The sequence below is a fragment of the Bombina bombina genome, chromosome 2 (assembly GCF_027579735.1).
Source record: "Bombina bombina isolate aBomBom1 chromosome 2, aBomBom1.pri, whole genome shotgun sequence".
Classification (NCBI taxonomy): domain Eukaryota; kingdom Metazoa; phylum Chordata; class Amphibia; order Anura; family Bombinatoridae; genus Bombina; species Bombina bombina.
The window spans coordinates 701704109-701726595 of NC_069500.1; the positions used below are offsets into that span (position 1 = coordinate 701704109).

General features: G+C 40.9%; 1 protein-coding gene across 1 annotated transcript in view; it reads left to right on the forward strand.

Annotated features, from left to right (window-relative positions):
* The window catches only part of PTBP3 (polypyrimidine tract binding protein 3), a 444692-nt gene that overhangs the window by 390454 nt on the left and 31751 nt on the right, over window positions 1-22487 (forward strand). The gene's annotated exons all lie outside the window — the stretch shown is intronic.

Sequence of the window (22487 nt, forward strand, 5' to 3'; positions counted from 1 at the left end):
AACACTAATCTACTTGGCCTATTAAGCAACATTTCAAAATTAGGAACACTTCAAGAACCAATATTGAACTGAATAAATAATATTTGGAAAATGTCTTCTTACTTTAGTGACTCTTGTCAATAAAATACAATAGTGAGTTATCTGACCTAAGAAAAAAGGTCTCTAAATTATATTCTTTCATACAGGTGGTGGATCCATTACTAATGGGAATTACTCTTCTCTATCACTAGGAGGTGGCAAAGATTTCCAAGAGTTCTATAAACCACCTCACACTTACCTCAGTTTTTTACTTTGCCTCCCTTGGAGGTGGTTGAAGAATGAAGGTTTGCATGTGAAAAGGGTCTATGTTGTGGCCCGGTTTCGCATCAGAGTACAGTGCTTGTCAGAGGGATGTATTTTGGGTATGGTGTTTTTGATTCTATGGTTCCACCTCATGGGAAATCTTTCATAAACCCTCTGTAATCGGTCGCAGGGACGTGTCTTCTGCCTCCCGTTATAGATCTACCATATACTCCTATTCCATAACCTCTGCTAATATGTTTCAATACTGGTTTTCACACGTCGGGTTTACGCTCATCGGGTTAGCGCACGTTCCTTAGTCTATTAGGAGCTGCAGGTTTTTTCTCATACTGGGTTTGCCTGTCGGGTTAGCAAACGTCCCTTTTATTTTCCCACACGGTGTATAAACATTGGGTTAGCACACGTTTGCTTGGCTATGCGTGCGTCGGTCTATTGGCGCGCTCACACTCATTTAAACTGTTAGTTGTTTGGTGCGCGTTCGGAGGTAATGTTATTTTTCTACTGTTCTTGTGCTTTTCACCTTGGCATAGCGTGCATTGTACCTGTCAAACTACTTGTCAAGCTGGTTTCCATTCCTCAAGAGCTTTTTTAAGGGGTTTTATAGTGTGTATTGCATTGCTTTGCCATAGTCTATAATGGAGCAGCAGGATTCTGTCCCTAAATCTTCTGAAGAAACAGAGTCTCCTGAACATCTTTCTTACTATTATTAGGTGTGCTTATTGTAAAAAAGCTGAAGTGTCCTCTTCAACTAATTTATGTGGCTCATGTTTAGATTTGTTAACGCATACAGACCAATATAATATTGTTTCTTTGGGTACCAATGCACCTACTCTTTGTTCATTACAGGCTAATGCTGAAGTAGTGTCTCCTGCCATGAAAACTTTTATGAAGGCTGCAGTCTCTGAGGAGTTGGCTGCTCTCCTGCGTAAAAGGTCAGTTCAGATTTTACCTTCTACAAGTGCTATGTGCCCTGAGTCCAAGGATACTGTTGTATCTTCAGATGGTGATGTTTCCTCTGGGTATGAGGATTCCTCATCTGAAGTTGAGCCTTATTTTGTTTAGAGGTTAAAGATCCTAAAGTTTCTGATGACAAACCTTGTAATCGTTTAAATTCAGTTTTTAGGACTATTGTTAATGTCCCTGAGGTTTTCCCTGTGCCTGATGCTGTCTCTGACATGATTGCTAGGGAATGTTCTAAGCCAGGTGTGTTTTTTAATCCTTCAGCAAGGTTTAAAAAGTTATATCCTTTACCTGCTACTAATCTAGGAAGCAGTTCCCAAGGTGGATGGAGTCATTTCCACTCTGGCTAAACATACTATTATTCCTTTAGAATACAGTACTTCTTTTAAGGAACCTTTAGACAGAAAGAATATTTTCATAGAAGGCCTTTTTACATGCTGGTTATATTTTCAGACCAGCTAATTCTATTGCTGATATGGCTGCTGCTTCTACCTTCTGGTTGTCTAGTCTTTCAGAGCAGTTTTCTGATAACACTGTTAGTGCAAATTTATTGGGTTTACTTCAGAGTGCCAATTATTTTATTTGTGATGCTGTGTTTGATATTATGAAGATTAATGTCAAAAGCATGTCTTTAGTTTAGCAATTCTTGCCAGGAGGGTCTTGTGGCTTAAATTCTGGTAAGCTGATATGGTGTCTAAATCTAGATTGTCTCATTCCTTTCAGGGAAAGAATTTATTTGGGTCTGATTTAAATTCTATTATTTCTACTATTACTGGAGGCAAATGAGTTTTTCTTCCTCAAGACAGAAAGTCTAAAGGTAAATCCAAAGCTTCTAATCATTTTCGTTCCTTTTGTCAGAATAGGGAACAGAAAATTGACTCCTGTTCAAAAGCCAGGTTCCTTTGGTTCAGTTTGGAGACCTAATGCTAACTGGAACAAGTCTAAGCAGGGTAAGAAATCCATCCCTTCTTCTAAAACCGCATGAAGGTGCAGCCCCCAGATCCACAGGTTCTGGTAGGGGGCAGATTAAGCCTCTTTCAGGAGGCTTGTTTTCTTTCTGTTCCAGATCCCTGGGTTCAGAATATTGTTTCTCAGGGATATTGAATTAGATTCAGAACAAGGCCTCTCAGAGGAAGGTTTTTTTCTTTCCAATGTTCCAATGAATCCTGTAAAAGCACAAGCTTTTCTTCAATCTGTCTCAGATCTGGAAGATATGGGAGGGATTGTTCCATTTCCTTTGTAGGAACAGGGGATGGGGTTTTATTCAAATTGCTTCATTGTTCCAAAGAAGGAAGGCACTTTCAGACCGGTTCTGGATCTAAAAACTCTGAACAAGTTTTATAAGGATTCCATCTTTCAGAATGGAAACTATCAGGACTAGTCTGCTTTTTTGTTCAGCAAGGTCAGTTTATGTCCACAATAGATTTAAAGGATGCTTACCTTCATGTTCCAATTCACAAAGAACATTAACATTTTCTGAGGTTTGCTTTTCTGGACAAGCACTTAGTTTGTTGCTTTTCCATTTGGTCTGGCTACAGCTCCAAGAATATTTCCTTCCATAAAGCAGGGAGAGTCCACAACTTCATTCCTTACTTTGGGAAATACAACACCTGGCCACCAGGAGGAGGCAAAGACACCCCAGCCAAAGGCTTAAATATCCTTCCCACTTCCCCTATCCCCCTGTTTTTCTCTGCCTTTGATCACTATAGCAGGTGGCAGAGAAGTGTCAAAAGATTTGGATAGTCCTGTATGGGTATGTTCCCTTCGAGAAAGGACTGGAGTTTTAAGTAATCATGTCAACCTCTCAGAGTATTGATGAAAGTTAGAGTCTGGAGATGCAGGGAAAGTTTTTCTGCGAACCCATCCAGACTGACGCTAACCGCTCCTGAGCAATCAGTGCTGCTGCTACACACTCAAGTCCATGTCAGTAGCGCTGCTGTAAGTCTGTCACACTTGAGAGGCTGTGCCTGTTCCACAGCATGGATCCTGGAGGGTAAGACCGTTTTTTTATATATACATTTTAAAACGCTATACAGGGTCACAGTGTAGATTCTTTATACCTTGATAGGATCAAGGGTTAATATCTCCTTCAGGGAGATTTTGAACAGTTTGGGGATTTATATCTGCTTAATGTGAGTTTCTCCAACATAGGTGTGTCCGGTCCACGGCGTCATCCTTACTTGTGGGATATTCTCTTCCCCAACAGGAAATGGCAAAGAGCCCAGCAAAGCTGGTCACATGATCCCTCCTAGGCTCCGCCTTCCCCAGTCATTCTCTTTGCCGTTGTACAGGCAACATCTCCACGGAGATGGCTTAGAGTTTTTTGGTGTTTAAATGTAGTTTTTATTCTTCAATCAAGAGTTTGTTATTTTAAAATAGTGCTGGTATGTACTATTTACTCTGAAACAGAAAAGAGATGAAGATTTCTGTTTGTAAGAGGAAAATGATTTTAGCAACCGTTACTAAAATCGATGGCTGTTTCCACACAGGACTGTTGAGAGGAATTAACTTCAGTTGGGGGAAACAGTGAGCAGACTCTTGCTGCTTGAGGTATGACACATTTCTAACAAGACTTGGTAATGCTGGAAGCTGTCATTTTCCCTATGGGATCCGGTAAGCCATTTTTATTAAATAAGAATAAAGGGCTTCACAAGGGCTTTAAAGACTGGTAGACATTTTTCTGGGCTAAAACGATTGATATATAAGCATTTTTAATACTTCATAGCTTTGAGGAGTTATTTTATTCTTGGGAATTATGTAAAAAAACCGGCAGGCACTGTATTGGACACCTTTTTCACTGGGGGCCTTCTCTAATCATAGGCAGAGCCTCATTTTCGCGCCTCTATTGCGCAGTTGTTTTTGGGAAGCAAGACATGCAGATGCATGTGTGAGGAGCTCAGATACATAGAAAAAGCTTACTGAAGGCGTCATTTGGTATCGTATTCCCCTTTGGGCTTGGTTGGGTCTCAGCAAAGCAGATACCAGGGACTGTATAGGGGTTAAATATAAAAACGGCTCCGGTTCCGTTATTTTAAGAGTTAAAGCTTTCAAATTTGGTGTGCAATACTTTTAAGGCTTTAAGACACTGTGGTGAAATTTTGGTGAATTTTGAACAATTCCTTCATACTTTTTCACATATTCAGTAATAAAGTGTGTTCAGTTTAAAATTTAAAGTGACAGTAACGGTTTTATTTTAAAACGTTTTTTGTACTTTGTTATCAAGTTTATGCCTGTTTAACATGTCTGAACTATCAGATAGACTATGTTCTGTATGTGGGGAAGCCAAGGTTCCTTCTCATTTAAATAGATGTGATTTATGTGACACAAAATTTAGAGAAAATGATGCCCAAGATGATTCCTCAAGTGAGGGGAGTAAGCATGGTACTGCATCATCCCCTCCTTCGTCTACGCCAGTCTTGCCCACACAGGAGGCCCCTAGTACATCTAGTGCGCCAATACTCCTTACTATGCAACAATTAACGGCTGTAATGGATAATTCTATCAAAAACATTTTAGCCAAAATGCCCACTTATCAGCGAAAGCGCGACTGCTCTGTTTTAGAAAATACTGAAGAGCATGAGGACGCTGATGATATTGGTTCTGAAGTGCCCCTACACCAGTCTGAGGGGGCCAGGGAGGTTTTGTCTGAGGGAGAAATTTCAGATTCAGGGAAAATTTCTCAACAAGCTGAACCTGATGTGATTACATTCAAATTTAAATTGGAACATCTCCGCGCTCTGCTTAAGGAGGTGTTATCTACTCTGGATGACTCCACTATCCCTATAGAAGATAGTTGTGCTTTCAAAGATCCTATGGATAAAAAATTAGAGGGTTTGCTTAAAAAGATGTTTGTTCAGCAAGGTTACCTTCTACAACCAATTTCATGCATTGTTCCTGTCACTACAGCAGCGTGTTTCTGGTTCGATGAACTAGAAAAGTCGCTCAATAAAGATTCTTCTTATGAGGAGATTATGGACAGAATTCATGCTCTCAAATTGGCTAACTCTTTTACTTTAGACGCCACTTTGCAATTGGCTAGATTAGCGGCGAAAAATTCAGGGTTTGCTATTGTGGCGCGCAGAGCGCTTTGGCTAAAATCTTGGTCAGCGGATGCGTCTTCCAAGAACAAATTGCTTAACATACCTTTCAAGGGGAAAACGCTGTTTGGCCCTGACTTGAAAGAGATTATTTCTGATATCACTGGGGGTAAGGGCCACGTCCTTCCTCAGGATAGGTCTTTCAAGGCTAAAAATAAACCAAATTTTCGTCCCTTTCGCAGAAACGGACCAGCCCCAAGTGCTACATCCTCTAAGCAAGAGGGTAATACTTCTCAAACCAAGCCAGCCTGGAGGCCAATGCAAGGCTGGAACAAGGGTAAGCAGGCCAAGAAACCTGCCACTGCTACCAAGACAGCATGAGATGTTGGCCCCCGATCCGGGACCGGATCTAGTGGGGGGCAGACTTTCTCTCTTCGCTCAGGCTTGGGCAAGAGATGTTCTGGATCCTTGGGCGCTAGAAATAGTCTCCCAAGGTTATCTTCTGGAATTCAAGGAGCTTCCCCCAAGGGGGAGGTTCCACAGGTCTCAATTGTCTTCAGACCACATAAAAAGACAGGCATTCTTACATTGTGTAGAAGACCTGTTAAAAATGGGAGTGATTCATCCTGTTCCATTAGGAGAACAAGGGATGGGATTCTACTCCAATCTGTTCGTAGTTCCCAAAAAAGAGGGAACATTCAGACCAATCTTAGATCTCAAGATCCTAAACAAGTTTCTCAAGGTTCCATCGTTCAAAATGGAAACCATTCGGACAATTCTTCCTTCCATCCAGGAAGGTCAATTCATGACCACAGCGGATTTAAAGGATGCGTATCTACATATTCCTATCCACAAGGAACATCATCGGTTCCTAAGGTTCGCCTTTGTGGACAAGCATTACCAGTTTGTGGCACTTCCATTCGGATTAGCCACTGCTCCAAGAATTTTCACAAAGGTACTAGGGTCCCTTCTAGCGGTGCTACGACCAAGGGGCATTGCAGTAGTACCTTACTTGGACGACATACTGATTCAAGCGTCGTCCCTACCACAAGCAAAGGCTCATACGGACATTGTCCTGGCCTTTCTCAGATCTCACGGGTGGAAAGTGAACGTAGAAAAAAGTTCTCTATCTCCGTCAACAAGAGTTCCCTTCTTGGGAACAATAATAGACTCCTTAGAAATGAGGATTTTTCTGACAGAGGCCAGAAAATCAAAACTTCTAAGCTCTTGTCAAGTACTTCATTCTGTTCCTCTTCCTTCCATAGCGCAGTGCATGGAAGTAATAGGTTTGATGGTCGCGGCAATGGACATAGTTCCTTTTGCGCGAATTCATCTGAGACCACTACAACTGTGCATGCTCAGTCAGTGGAATGGGGATTATACAGACTTGTCTCCGACGATACAAGTAGATCAGAGGACCAGAGATTCACTCCGTTGGTGGCTGACCCTGGACAACCTGTCACAGGGGATGAGCTTCCGCAGACCAGAGTGGGTCATTGTCACGACCGACGCCAGTCTGGTGGGCTGGGGCGCGGTCTGGGAACTCCTGAAAGCTCAGGGTCTTTGGTCTCGGGAAGAATCTCTTCTCCCGATAAATATTCTGGAACTGAGAGCGATATTCAATGCTCTCAAGGCTTGGCCTCAGCTAGCAAAGGCCAAATTCATACGGTTTCAATCAGACAACATGACGACTGTTGCGTATATCAACCATCAGGGGGGAACAAGGAGTTCCCTGGCGATGGAAGAAGTGACCAAAATCATTCAATGGGCGGAGACTCACTCCTGCCACTTGTCTGCAATCCACATCCCAGGAGTGGAAAATTGGGAAGCGGATTTTCTGAGTCGTCAGACATTTCATCCGGGGGAGTGGGAACTCCATCCGGAAATCTTTGCCCAAATTACTCAATTGTGGGGCATTCCAGACATGGATCTGATGGCCTCTCGTCAGAACTTCAAGGTTCCTTGCTACGGGTCCAGATCCAGGGATCCCAAGGCGACTCTAGTAGATGCACTAGTAGCACCTTGGACCTTCAACCTAGCTTATGTATTCCCACCGTTTCCTCTCATCCCCAGGCTGGTAGCCAGGATCAATCAGGAGAGGGCATCGGTGATCTTGATAGCTCCTGCGTGGCCACGCAGGACTTGGTATGCAGACCTGGTGAATATGTCATCGGCTCCACCATGGAAGCTACCTTTGAGACAGGACCTTCTTGTTCAAGGTCCGTTCGAACATCCGAATCTGGCCTCACTCCAACTGACTGCTTGGAGATTGAACGCTTGATTTTATCAAAGCGAGGGTTCTCAGATTCTGTCATTGAAACTCTTGTTCAGGCCAGAAAGCCTGTAACTAGAAAAATCTACCATAAAATATGGAAAAAATATATCTGTTGGTGTGAATCTAAAGGATTCCCATGGAACAAGATAAAAATTCCTAAGATTCTATCCTTTCTTCAAGAAGGTTTGGAGAAAGGATTATCTGCAAGTTCTTTGAAGGGACAGATTTCTGCTTTATCTGTTTTACTTCACAAAAAGCTGGCGGCTGTGCCAGATGTTCAAGCTTTTGTTCAGGCTCTGGTTAGAATCAAGCCTGTTTACAAACCTTTGACTCCTCCTTGGAGTCTCAATTTAGTTCTCTCAGTTCTTCAGGGGGTTCCGTTTGAACCCTTACATTCCGTAGATATTAAGTTATTATCTTGGAAAGTTTTGTTTTTGGTTGCAATTTTTTCTGCTAGAAGAGTTTCAGAGTTATCTGCTCTGCAGTGTTCTCCTCCTTATCTGGTGTTCCATGCAGATAAGGTGGTTTTGCGTACTAAACCTGGTTTTCTTCCGAAAGTTGTTTCTAACAAAAACATTAACCAGGAGATAGTCGTGCCTTCTTTGTGTCCGAATCCAGTTTCAAAGAAGGAACGTTTGTTGCACAATTTGGATGTAGTTCGTGCTCTAAAATTCTATTTAGATGCTACAAAGGATTTCAGACAAACATCTTCCTTGTTTGTTGTTTATTCTGGTAAAAGGAGAGGTCAAAAAGCAACTTCTACCTCTCTCTCTTTTTGGCTTAAAAGCATCATCAGATTGGCTTATGAGACTGCCGGACGGCAGCCTCCTGAAAGAATCACAGCTCATTCCACTAGGGCCGTGGCTTCCACATGGGCCTTCAAGAACGAGGCTTCTGTTGATCAGATATGTAAGGCAGCGACTTGGTCTTCACTGCACACTTTTACTAAATTTTACAAATTTGATACTTTTGCTTCTTCTGAGGCTATTTTTGGGAGAAAGGTTTTGCAAGCCGTGGTGCCTTCCATCTAGGTGACCTGATTTGCTCCCTCCCATCATCCGTGTCCTAAAGCTTTGGTATTGGTTCCCACAAGTAAGGATGACGCCGTGGACCGGACACACCTATGTTGGAGAAAACAGAATTTATGTTTACCTGATAAATTACTTTCTCCAACGGTGTGTCCGGTCCACGGCCCGCCCTGGTTTTTTAATCAGGTCTGATGATTTATTTTCTTTAACTACAGTCACCACGGTATCATATGATTTCTCCTATGCAAATATTCCTCCTTTACGTCGGTCGAATGACTGGGGAAGGCGGAGCCTAGGAGGGATCATGTGACCAGCTTTGCTGGGCTCTTTGCCATTTCCTGTTGGGGAAGAGAATATCCCACAAGTAAGGATGACGCCGTGGACCGGACACACCGTTGGAGAAAGTAATTTATCAGGTAAACATAAATTCTGTTTTTTTTTTAGGCTCAAAGGCTGTGTGTTTTTGGCTTGGAACAAACAGGTCTCACTTTCGTTTTTGAAGTGTTGCATAGCTCATAATAGCTTGGCGCTCTTTTTCCTAGCAGGGGAAGTCCTGTCTTACGTACTACGTGACCGGGTGCGTTCTCTTTAATTTCCTAAGATCCTGCTGCAGCCATCACTTCTGAGGAGAGTGTTTTCACTGTTAGCTGTTTGGGTCTAGGAGGTGGTGAGTGCCCCAGCCATTGGGAGTATTAAGGTGCCGTTTTTTAAATAAAAGCGTTTTTTTTTTTTATTGTCCTTCTGTGGCTATATACAAAACTATGGTGGACTCTGCAGGCTGTGGTTTGTCCACCTGCTCAATTTTGTTCCATTTGCCTAAACACTTTTCTAAAGTCTAAGAAGGGAGACAAGCCTGCTAATACTCATAGCGCTATTAGCCCTTCTGAGCCGTCTACTTCGGAGGAATCCCCGCGGCTCAACTAATACTTCATCTGGAGGGGGCTTTTTTCCAGCAGACTTTACCGCGCAGTTACAATCGGCGGTGTCTGTGGCCCGAGTGCCTTACCTCGCTTTAACAAATGCAAGAGAAAGGTTAACATAGTTTTCCTGACCTAGAGTCATTTAAATATTTGTCAGATTGAGCTACTATATCCCAGCTATCCGAGGATGAGTTAACCTCTGTAGCTTCAGAAGGTGAACTTTCTGAGTCGTAAACTTCAGTTATTAAACCTCCTTCAGCGGATGGACGCTCCTTTAGATTTACAATTGAGCATCTGCGTTTTTTAATTAAAGGAGGTTCTGTCTACTCTAGAGGTTCCAGAGGCTGCACTCCCTGAGGAGCCTAAGATCCCTAAATTAGACAGGGTTTACGAAGATAGAAAGGCCCCTCTGACTTTTCCTGTGCCAGTTAAGATGGCGAACATTATTAGTAAAGAATGTAACTTCTTTTTCTCCATTGTCTACTTTGGAATTGAAACTTTTCTGAGGAAGATGTTTCAACATACAGGGTTTTTATTTCAACCGGCGGCAGCTGTAGCCGTGGTTGCTGGAGCAGCTACCTACTGGTGCGACTCTGTCGGAGCTCAATGAGGTTGAGACTCCCCTCGAGGATATTCAGGAGAGAATTAAGGCACCGTGAATTGCTAACTACTTCATCTGTGACGTGAATATGCAGATTATTTGCATAAATGCAAAGGCTGCTGGCTTTGCGGTTCTAGCCCGCTGGGCTCTCTGGTTGAAGCCTTCATCTGCGGATATGATTATTAAATCCAGACTCCTTTCTCTTCCCTTCAAGGGGAAGATTTTATTCGGTCCAGGACTGGATTCCATTATCTCTACTGTTACCGGAGGGAAAGGTGCCTTCCTACCGCAAGATAAGAAGAATAGACCTAAGGGATGGCAACTGTCTAATTTTTGTTCCTTTTGTGCTGACAAGTCGCAACGACAGCAGTTCTCTTTCAAGTCCGAGTATCCCAAGAGTACTTGGAAGCCCGCTCAATTCTGGAATAAGTCCAAACAAACAGACTAAGAAGCCCGCCGACAACAAATCGAGTTTGTAGCTCAAGGATACAAGATTGGATTGAAGTCTCATCCTCCCAGGGGCAGATTCCTACTCTTCAGTCTTTCGACAAGACCATAAAAGAAGGCTGCCTTCTTAAGTTGCATACGGGATCTCTCCTCTCTAGGAGTAATTGTCCCGTTTCCTACAGCAGAAAGAGGTTTGGGGTTTTATTCAAACCTTTTTGTGATTCCAAAGAAGGAGGGAACATTTCATGCAATTCTGGACGCAAAGTTCCTACAGCAGAAAGAGGTTTGGGGTTTTATTCAAACCTTTTCGTGATTCCAAAGATGGAGGGACCTTTTCATCCAATTCTGGACGCAAAGTGCCTAAACAAGTTACTGAGCGTTCCCTCTTTCAAGATGGAGACAGTACGGTCAATCCTTCCTCTGGTTCAGGAAGGACAGTTTATGACCACAAAAGACCTGAAGGATGCTTTCCTTCACGTTCCGATTCACAGGGAACATTTTCAGTTCCTGAGGGTTTGCTTTTCTGTACCAGCACTTCCAGTTCATAGCTCTTCCTTTTGGCCTAGCTACTGCTCCAAGGATATTTACAAAGGTTCTGGGGGCTCTTCTAGCCGTTGCCAGAACATGAGGTATTGCAGTAGCACCTTACCTGGATGATATCTTGGGACAGACACCATCTTTTCATCTAGCGGAAGAGCATTCGGAGTCCCTTCTCAGTCTTCTTCGATCACATAGATGGAAGATAAACTTGGAAAGAGTTCTCTTACTCCAAGTACAAGGGTGAATTTCCTGGGAACTATAATAGACTCCATATCCATGAGAATATTCCATACAGATCAGAGACGTTTCAAGCTAACTTCTACATGTCTTGCCCTCCAGGCCTCCTTGAGACCCTCAGTGGCTCAGTGTATGGAGGTAATCAGACTCATTGTGTCCTGCATGGACATTCATTTTGCCAGATTCTATCTCGGACCCTTACAACTATGCATGCTGAGACAATGGAACGGCGACCATTCAGATCTGTTTCAACAGATTGTACTAAACAGCCTGTAGAGAGACTCACTCTCCTAGTGGCTCTGTCCAGATCATCTTTTCCCAAGGCACGTGCTTTTTGAGACCGTCCTGGGAGATTGTGACTATGGACGCAAGCCTTTCCTGCTGGGGAGCCGTTTGGGGTGCCAAGAAGGCACAAGGTCTGTGGACCTTCCGATCAATATTTTGGAACTCCGGGCAATCTTCAATTCCTTGAAGGCTTTGGCCCCTTCTGGGTTTGTCCCAGTCTATCAGATTCCAATCTGACAATATAACCTCGGGTGCCTATATCAACCATCAAGGGGGAACGAGAAGTTCCTTGGTGATGAGAGAATTATCTCAGATACTAGAGTGGACGGAGACTCACAAATGTACGCTGTCAGTGATCCACATTCCGGGTGTGGACAACTGGGAAGCGGACTTCCTCAGCAGGCAATTCTTTCACCCAGGGGAGTGGTCTCTTCACCCCGAGGTGTTTGCAAAGATATGCAGTGAGTGGGGGATGCCGGAGATAGATCTCATGGCATCCCGACTCAATACCAAGCTACCCAGGTACAGGTCGAGGGATCCTCAGATGGAATTTATAGATGCCCTATCAGTACCATGGAGGTTCAGACTCACATATCTTTTTCCTCCATTAACTCTTCTCCCTGGTGTGGTGACTCACATCAAGCAGGAGCGAACATCTGTGATTCTGATTGCTCCATCGTGGCTGCGAAGGACGTGGTTTGCAGATCTGGTGGGGATGTCATCATCTCTTCTGTGGAGGTTACTTTGTCGCAGAGATCTGCTGATACATGGTCCCTTTGGTCATCAAAATCTAGATTCTAGTTTTAGCCAAGATATGGTTTTCTGAGAGTGTTATCGACACTCTGGTTCAAGCTGGTAAGCCAATTACTCGTCGTATCTACCATAAAGTGTGGAGGACCTACTTGTACTGGTTTCAAGAGCGTGGCTTTTCCTCGCAAAGGGTTAAGGTTGCCAGAATTTTATCTTTTCTCCACGATGGACTGGAGAAGGTCCTATCTGCTAGTTCCTTGAAGGGACAGATATCGGTCCTGTCAATGTTACTGCACAAAAGATTGGCTGAGCTTCCGGATGTGCAGTTCTTTGTTAAGGCTCTGGCTAGGATCAGACCCGTGTTTAGATCTGGGGCTCCGCCTTGGAGCCTTAATCTTGTTCTTAGTGTTTTGCAGCAGGCTTCGTTTGAGCCTATGCATACTGTTGACATTAAATTGTTATCTTGGAAGGTTCTTTTTTTGTTGGCTATTGTCTCTTTGCGAATAGTTTCTGAGATTTCTGCTTTGCAACGTGACCCCCCTTATCTTGTTTTCCATGCTGATAATGCGGTTTTATGTACTAAATTTGGGTTCTTCCCTAAGGGGGTGTTGGATCATAACATTAATTAAGAAATTGTTGTTCCTTCCTTGTGTCCTAATCCTTCTTCAGCGAAGGAACGCTTGCTTCACAATCTAGATGTGGTTCATGCCTTGAAATTCTATCTTTAGGCTACTAAGGAATTCAGACAATCTTCCTCTTTGTTTGTCATCTATCCAGGGAAGCGTAAGGGGCAGAAAGCTACTACAACTTCCCTATCTTTCTGGTTGAGGAGTGTCATCCGCTTAGCTTATGAGACAGCGGGGCTACAGCCTCCTGAGAGGATAACTGCTCATTCCACTAGAGCAATGGCTTCCTCCTGGGCTTTTAAGGACGAAGCTTCTATGGATCAGATTTGTAAGGCGTCTACCTGGTTCTCCTTACACACTTTTTCTAAATTTTACAAGTTTGATGTGTTTGCTTCGGCTGAAGCAGCTTTCGGGAGAACATTTTGCAGGCTGTGGTGCCCTCAGAATAGGGTCTGACACTTTTTTTATTCCCTCCCGTTATTTCTTCAGTGTCCTCTGGAGCTTGGGTATAGTTTGGAATGGAAAACATAATTTATGCTTACCTGATAAACTCCTTTCCTTCCTGGCAGGGAGAGTCCACTACCCCACCCGTAATTTATTTTTGTTTGGCGGCTCCTTTTTTATATTATTTCTTCTGGCACCTTTTATACCCTGATGTTTCTCTTACTTTTCCTTGTTCCTTCGGCAGAATGACTGGGGGATAGGGGATGTGGGATGGATATTTAAGCCTTTGGCTGGGGTGTCTTTGCCTCCTCCTGGTGTCCAGGTGTTGTATTTTCCTAGAGTAAGGAATGAAGTTGTGGACTCTCCCTGCCAGGAAGGAAAGGAATTTATCTGTTAAGCAAAAATTATGTTTTTTTCAATGTTCTGGGTGCCCTTTCGTCTGTAATCGGAGTTCAGGGTATTGCAGTATTTCCTTACCGGGACGATATCTTGGTTCAAGCTCCATCTTTTCCTTTAGCAGAATTTCACACCAACCAACTTTTGTTGTTTTTTCAAAAGCATGGTTGGAGGGTCAATTTTCCAAAGAGTTCTTTGGTTCCTCATACAAAGCTTACTTTCCTAGGTTTCCAAATAGACTCCATGAGACTTTCTCTAACAGAGCAGAAACGTTTAAGATTGGTGTCAGCTTGTCTACGCCTTCAGTCACTTTAGTTTCCTTTAGTGGCTCTGTGTATGGAAGTACTAGGTCTCATGATTGCAGCTTTCAGATGCAGTTCCATTTGCTCGATTTCACATGAGGCCTATTTAGCTTTGTATGCTACGTCAATGGTGCATTTATTATACTCTGTTGTTTTAAACAAAATTTTTGGATCCCAGAAGTCAGGCTCTAATTTGGGGGCTGGATCATCAGTTTATTATTCATGGGGCTTCTTTTGCTCGTCCTACCTGGACTGTGATCACTATAGAACCAAGTTTTTCAGGTTGGGGTGCTGTTTGGGGTCTCTGACAGAACAGGGTGTTTGGGATCCTCGGTAGGCTGCCAATCAATGTTCTGGAACTCCGTGCAATTTTTATGGTCCTTCAAGCTTGTTGAACAGGGAGTCTTATCCTTATCTCAGTTTCCAGACAGACAATGTCCCAGCAGTAGCTGTCTCAGATTTTCTCTTGGGTAGAAACCAATTCTTGTCTAGTCTCTGCAATTCACATCCCAGGAGTGAACAATTGGGAGGCATACTTTCTCAGTCATCAGTCTCTACATCCAGGGTACCAAGATGTGTTTAATCAAATTGTGGATCTTTGAGTTTTCCCAGAAATAGATTTGATGGCCTCTCGTTTGAACAACAAACTTCACAGGTACTTTGCGAGGTCCAGGGATCCTCAGGCAGAGTTAGTGGATGCTCTAGTAGTTCCTTAGGCATTTCATCCTGCTTATATGTTCCCTCCTCTGGTTCTTCCAGAGTGATTGCCAAGTTAAGGAAGATAAGTTATTTGTAATGCTGATTTCCCCAGTGTGGCCTCGCAGGATTTGGTATGCGGATCTGGTTCAAATGTTCAGTTGCCCTCTTTGGCCTCTTCTTCTGCGTTCTTCTGTTTCAAGGTCCTTTTTTCAATCTGGATCTCATGTCTCTAAACTTGATGACATGGAAATTGAACGATCAGTTCTGAGACTTAGGGGTTTTTCACATTCTGTGATTGAAACTCTGATTCAGGTTCGTTAACCTGTTTCTAGAAAGGTTTGGAAGGTCTTCATTACCTAGTGTTGAAATCATGTTTTTTCCTGGCATTTTTTTAGAATTCCTTGGATTCTCCAGTTTTATAGTATGGCCTAGATAAGGGTCTATCTGCCAGTTCTCTGAAAGAGTAGATTTCAGCTCTTTCAGTTTTGTTCCACAGAAAGATTGCTAATCTTCCTGATGTTCATTGTTTTGTTCAGGCTTTGGTCTGTATTAAACCGGTTATCAAGCCTATTTCTCCTCCATGAAATCTTAACCTAGTGTTTTGTAGGTTCCTCCTTTTGAACCTATGAATAAATTTTACATTAGACTACTTTCTTGGAAAGTGTTATTTCTTTTAGCTATATCTTCTGCTAGAAGAGTTTCTGAATTATCTTCTCTTTCTTGTGAGCCTCCTTATCTGATTTTTCATCAGGATAGGGCAGTTTTACGGACATCATTGAATTTTTTGCAAAATGTTGTTTTGTCAGATAGTATAGAAATTGTTTCTTCTTTCTGTCTTAATCCTGCTTCTGAAAGATCTTTGCATTATCTGGTTGTTGTTGGGACATTTAAATATTATATTGATGCTACGAACAATTTTAGACAAACGTTGTTTGTTTTGGGGGGGGGGGGGTTCTGGGCTTAGGAAAGGTCATGCTATTACTTTAGCTTATTGGTTAAAACTTTTGATTCACAGAGCTTATTTGGAGGCAGGTCAGCCTCCACTGCAGCGGATTACTGCTCATTCTACTAGTTCAGTCTCCACTTCTTGGGCTTTTAAGAATGAGGCTTCAGCTAATCAAATTTACAAGGCAGCTACTTGGTGGTCTTTGCATTCAATTTTGATGTTTTTGCTTCCTCTGAAACAGCCTTTGGTAGAAAGGTTATTCTGGCAGTTGTTTCAGTTTGATGGTTATGTCTGTTTTTAAGTGCATTATGAAAAAGGAAAAAAAAATAATTTCATGGTGGTGAGAGTCCACGAGACCCGACTCTTTTTATTTTTTGGGGGTTAGATTTTTTTTTTAGCACATCTTTTTCCCCCTACTTTTTTGGCTCTTATTCCTTTTTCTTACCTCACTTGCTTGGCTATACATTACATTGATGTATGTGGGACGGGTTTTATAGTGCTCTTGGGGTTTGGGAATCTTTGCCTCATTTCAAGTGGTAGAGAAGCGTAATTCCCATGAGTAATGGATCATGGACTCTCACCACAATTAAATCAATTATTTTATCAAGTAAGCAATAATTATTTGATTCCCATTACAAATCTGTTTTTAAGCAAGGTATTGATGTGCAATATACAGATAGAAAATCCGTAGGATAGATATATCACTCACACAAATATTTTTCACATGTAGATTTCTTGTGAACCACTTTTTGTAGTTCAGGGTTTTGCAATTGAAGCCAACTGGGTTTCACAGCTGAAGTCACACTGTTATGTTTTCATGTTAGCACTAGGCAATATTTTTTCTTATCTCATATTATTAAGACGGCACACAAGAGCAGGCCATGTTTTTATGATTACATTGAATGTGAGCAGGTAAAAAAAAACCATGTTTACTAATCAGCTGATTATTTCACTTGTGCTCCAGTTCAGATATACTCAAAATGTGGCATGTAAGGGAGGCCTGAGAACACAGGTTTGCAAACCAGTGGCCTGGACAGTTTGGTAAATACCAAGTCATCCACTTGGAGATAGGCAAAAACCTCAAACTGTTGAACAGGTAATCTCTCCTCCCTATCCCACTTCCCTTATTTATACACAGATTCTCTATTCTCTACAGGGTATACCTGGCTCCTTTTTCTCAGCAGGGAGTATAGTTCACAAAGTTCTCCCACATACTTTAATCCTCTCTTTCAAAGTTGTGAGAAATCCTACTGGGCTTTTTCTCTTGCCTATCTCACAGCATCTGGATCTCTGTAGCTTTTTTTAATTAAAGCACTGATCGCACTTCTACATTTTAGCCACCAGAGGGTGATCTCCACTTAAAGGGACATAAAACCCATTTTTTTTTCTTTCACGATTTAGATAGAACTTAACATTTTAAACAACTTTCTCATTTACTTCTATTATCAAATTATCTTAGTTTCTTGTTATCCTTTGTGGAAAAGCAGAAATGTAAGCTTAAGAGTGTGCCCGTGTCTGCAGCACTATATAGCAGCAGTTTTGCAACAGTCATACATTAGCAGGGGCACTAGATGGCAACACTATTTCCTATTGTGAAGTGCTTCAGGCATGTGCACCCTACCTACCTAGGTATCTCTTCAACAAAGAATAACATGAGAATGAAACAAATTTGATAATAGAAGTAAATTGGAAACTTTGCCAATTGCCCTCTCTTCTGTTTTTGTGTGCACTTCTTTTATCCACACATATGTATTTATCTGCGGCAGGTTTTTTTGTGCCTTCTGGTTGTGTGTACAGCTCCAGACTTCCGCTGAGCATCACGCCTCTTGTTTTGCTCTGCAGCATTTCTCTGATGGTTTCACCATTATATGAATTCATATGTGGCAGTGATTGCACAAGAGCAAATGATTTTCCAGAGAATTGCTGCTTCTTAGCATATTTGTATCTTCTAAATGTAAATAGAAAAAAGGGGAAGTTCTCCATACTAGAGAATGTAGTACTCTCTCTCTGTATATTTTTGGCCTGACCAACGTTCTCTCTTTTTAACAACAAGCCAAGTAAGGTGATATTTGCCCTCTAGAACTGGATTCTTTGCAACAGGCCCTCTGGGCTAGAAGGGTTACCCTCTACTTTTCCTTTATAGATGGATTTCAGTGTTTTCATAATTATTACATTTTATTTAATACATGGTAATCTCTGCCCTGGAAGATAGGGGTGAACTTGACATTTCCCCCTTCCTTAATTCCCCCTACACACACACACACACACTTGGGATCAGACCCCAAAAGTCTTAAAGGTACATCATTGTTAAAATTGTATATATGCATAAAAATGCATGATTTTGTATTGCATGGTATATATGATGATTCAATACACATATTTCATAAGCATTTAAAACTGTTATTTTACCACAATTTGATGAGACCATTTTGGTTTTGCCACAGACACACAGGTTTTATAAAAGTGCATTTCACACTTATTGTCAAGCTATGGTGTGGACACATGGATGCTTATTGTTCACATATCTGGATGACATTCTTTGAATTACCCTGTCCTATATCCTGGCATTGCTCCTCACAACCTCAGAACTACAGTTATCTCCCATTAAATTCTGCTCCACCAAGGTCACCTTTTTGACAGTTGGTCTGAACTTTTCTCTCATTAGTCACAATTCTTCTTGTCGACAAACTCTTCTGTCTACATGCCTCAATTAAATAATGTGTCACTGCTCTTTTCAGGCTCATGGTAGCATTGTAAATCTTATATCTACTTTTCAAGTGCATCTACTGCAACCTTTTTTCCCATCATTGAGACCACATATTTTAAAGATCTAGGTATTTTTTTTTCACCCACAGACGTTTATCTTGTTATTAGTTCATCTATATTTCCCTTATTCATTGGCAGGTGGCTCTCTCAGACCTTCCTGTAGGTGATTGATCAGAAAACATAATGAGCGAATGGTTGCATATTTCTAATCTTTCGGCATTAAACATTCTAGATAATCAGGAAGCCAATAAATCTTTCATCAGATAGTGGTCTTTTCATCCTTTTGTCTATACCAAACTTGACAAATGCTGCAACATACCTTGAGTCGATCTCATGGCCTTCAGACAGAAGTTCAAAATTCTAGTTTTTGACTCCAGAACCAAGGAACTTAAAACAGCCTTTCTGAATGTGGATGTGCTGACCTTTTCTTGGAAATTTGCCCTATTCTATGTTTTCCCACCTATTGCTATGATGCCCAGAATCTTGCAATAGAGCAAAATCATAATTTCACGATTTTCATTGATGGAGAGATGGTCATATAGCCTAGTAGACAGCTTCTGAAAGCAGAGATTGGTCAGTTGTTATACTGATGTATACTTATCAAGATTGTTTACAGAAAGTAAGTTTGAAATCTGTTAGGACAATCAGAAAATCTATGTGAAACAAAGATACCTTGATTTGTAGTGTTAATCAAGTTGACTAAGGTCAATAATGGTAACATTTGTTTTGTACAAAACATAACTCATTTCACATCAGCCAATAACAAAGCAGGAGCGACCAATTTGCTTCCCCTCATTGAGAATCATTACAAACTCAGCAGAAGGGAGTTATGATGTTGACATTTTGTAGTCGGGTTTACAATATTGCAAATAATATGTGAAAATATATAAGCCAGACTTAGTTTTATATATATATATATATATATATATATATATATATATATATATATATATATATATATATATATATATATATATATATACACATATACATATACAATACAAAACAAGGTTGAGCAAGAAAGAAAGAATAAAAAAACTTCGGCAAATAGTGTGAGAAAGATGGTGAAGTGCAAATTATTGCATATTTCATTTGTAAAATGAAAATCTGAAATCTGAAACCTAAACCAGGAATTATATACGACTGTAATATTTGGTAAATCATTTGTAAAATATACTAGAGATCCTGTTTTCCTGCATCATTTTATATTAATGTAAGTATTTTAGTTTGCTATTTCAAATACCCTTGTCCAATGTTGTAACAATGGTAAGAGTCATAAAGGTGGTAAGAGTCCACGGTCCATTACTCCTGGAAAGCACCTTCCTGCCACTAGGAGGAGGCAAAGATTCCCAAACCCCAAGAGCTCTATAAAACCCCTCCCACCTCTATAGTAATTAGTCTTATCTTTGCCTCCTTTGGAGGAAGGTGAAGAGTGATGTTGTGCAAATGATTTCTTCGTTGAGAGGGGTTCTGAGATTGATATGAGGTCCATTTGCCCTCAGAATATAATGTTTGTCAGAAGGAAATTAAGGAATACAGGTTGAACTTGTGACTCATTTTTCTTTCCTATGAGAACTTTAGTCACTGAATTCTCACGGATGTCGCAAGGACTTGTCTTTTGCCTCTTTCAACTGGGTCTACAGATTAGTCCTATATTATGTCCTCTGCTGATATTTTTTCAGTACTGGACTGGTTTCCTGTTAGTGTTTCTAGCAGTTGTTTTATTGGTAAGTACTGTTTATTTTTTCAAACACTCTATTAACCTTATATTTGGGCAAAATTATATTTGTTTATATATGGCCTTGGGACAGATTATTATTATATTACAACTCATTTAATTGAATAGCTCATTGGTGTTTTGGCACTTAGAATTTATAGGGGAGCATGCTTTTATTTTATATTTGTTGCCCCCTCAGAAAAGCTAACATTTTTATTTTCTGACGCCTATGTGCGTGCTTGCAGGTATGTGCACACTCGTTTTAGCGCATTTTCCCCTTATCTTTGTTTGGTGCGCATCCTCCTATAGTTGGTGTACCTTTGTTTGATGAAGGTTTCTAAGGAGGGGTAATGTAATGCCTCTCTTTTACAGCTCTTTCTTTTGGGGCTATTTATTATCATTTTATTAAGGAAACTTCTGATTCTGTCCTGCTTTGGAAGCAGTATCTGAACACTTTTACTACCAATGTTAATGTGTTCTTATAAACAAGCTGAGGTATCTCTCCCAGCATATTTATGTGATACTTGTTTTTATGTTATGATGTATTCAGACTAAGTTACTACTGTTCTTGCTTCCAAATTTACTTTAAAGTAGCTACTTTTTGTAGTTTTATGCTTGAATGGATTTCTTCTGTTCCTGTCCCTAAATTTGTCTTTCCCTTAGAAAATTCTCTCTTTGGGGATATATAATTTTAGATCACATTACACCTTATAAGGGAGTCTTCTGATCCTGTTCCTAATCTTACTTGGGAAGCTGTTGTTATAAGATGTTTCATTGTATACACTCTCCCTTTTCCTTATGGACTTTATTTATTCAGGGATTTTACTGTTTATGCATTTTTCTACTTGTCTGTAGTTGTATACTATAATGGAGCTTTCTGATTCTGTCCTGAATCTGCCTTTCAAAGCTGGGTCCTTTGAACACTTTCCTTCCAATGTTACTAATACTAGTTTATTACCAAGTTGAGGTATCTCCTCCAGCATATTTTTAATTATGTTAATACATTCAAACCTAATTTTGCTTCTTATGGGTATTACTGCTTCTTTTGTTGGTTCCTTACAGGGAAATTCAACAAGACTTTGCTCCTGAAATAAAATAAATCTTCAGATGTTTTTTTTAATGTGCTGGTAGCTATGTAGCCTTCATGTGAACATAAAAGATTAGTCAACAATATACCTTTTACTTATGGCTGTTTTTTTATATGGGAGTATAAGATCTTTTTCAGCTTTGTTTGCTGTGCCTGTGATGCCTGTGATGCAGGGATATTTCTCAGCTTTCTTAGGAATTTTGATCTGGTTTTTAGAACAGGCCTGTACCTGTCGTCTTAATTAAATCATTGGCTTTTTTGCTCATCCTTCTTGGACTTTGTTTTCTTTAGACTGAGGCTGTCTGGGAGTCTCTGAGAGTACCAAGCGGTTTGTGCTCCTTGGGAGGCGAGGTTGCTAGTAAATATTCTTGAACTACTTTTTTTCAGGGCTCTTCAGAGTTGGCCTCTATTTCCTATTTCTATCGGACAATGGTTTTTTTTAATGGCTTATATCAATCATTATAGGCGGATTTGCAGTTTCCCAGCCATGAGGGAAGTGTTTGGCTTTCATTTATAAGCTAAAGCCAGTTGTTGTCTGTTTTTTCTAAGTAGGCAATTTCTGCATTCAGATATATGGACTCTCCACCAGAAATTTGTTTTCAATTAGATTATAGTTTTTTTGTGGTCTCCCAGAGATATATCTGTTAGCCTCTATGCTGAACTTTCAAGGTACCTTGCAAGGTTCTGGGATCTTCAGGCAGAGTTTGTGGATGCTTTAGTAGCTACTTGACGTTTCTGCTTGTTTATATGTTTCTTTCTTTTTTCCAGAGTAGTTTCAAGTTCAAGCAAGAGGAATTTTCAATCTTTCTCTTTGCTCCAGTCTGGCCTCTGAGAGTTTTTTTGTGTATATCTGGTTCAGATTATCAGTTGCCTGGGCTTCTTTCTTTTAGGACTATTTTTTCCTTACAGATCTTAAAACTTTCAGCCTGGTAGCATGGTGTTTGAGTGATTGATTTTTAAGCATTGTTTTTTTTTTAGAGTCTATGGTTGAGAGACTGTTTCAGAAGCTTGTGCTTAGGAAGCTTTCTTCATAGGGTCTGTTAGACCTTTTTATTCCTTAAGGTTTTTTGAATATGGCTTCTCCTGCTATTCTTTCAGAATTTCTTTTTTATTTTGGATTGGAT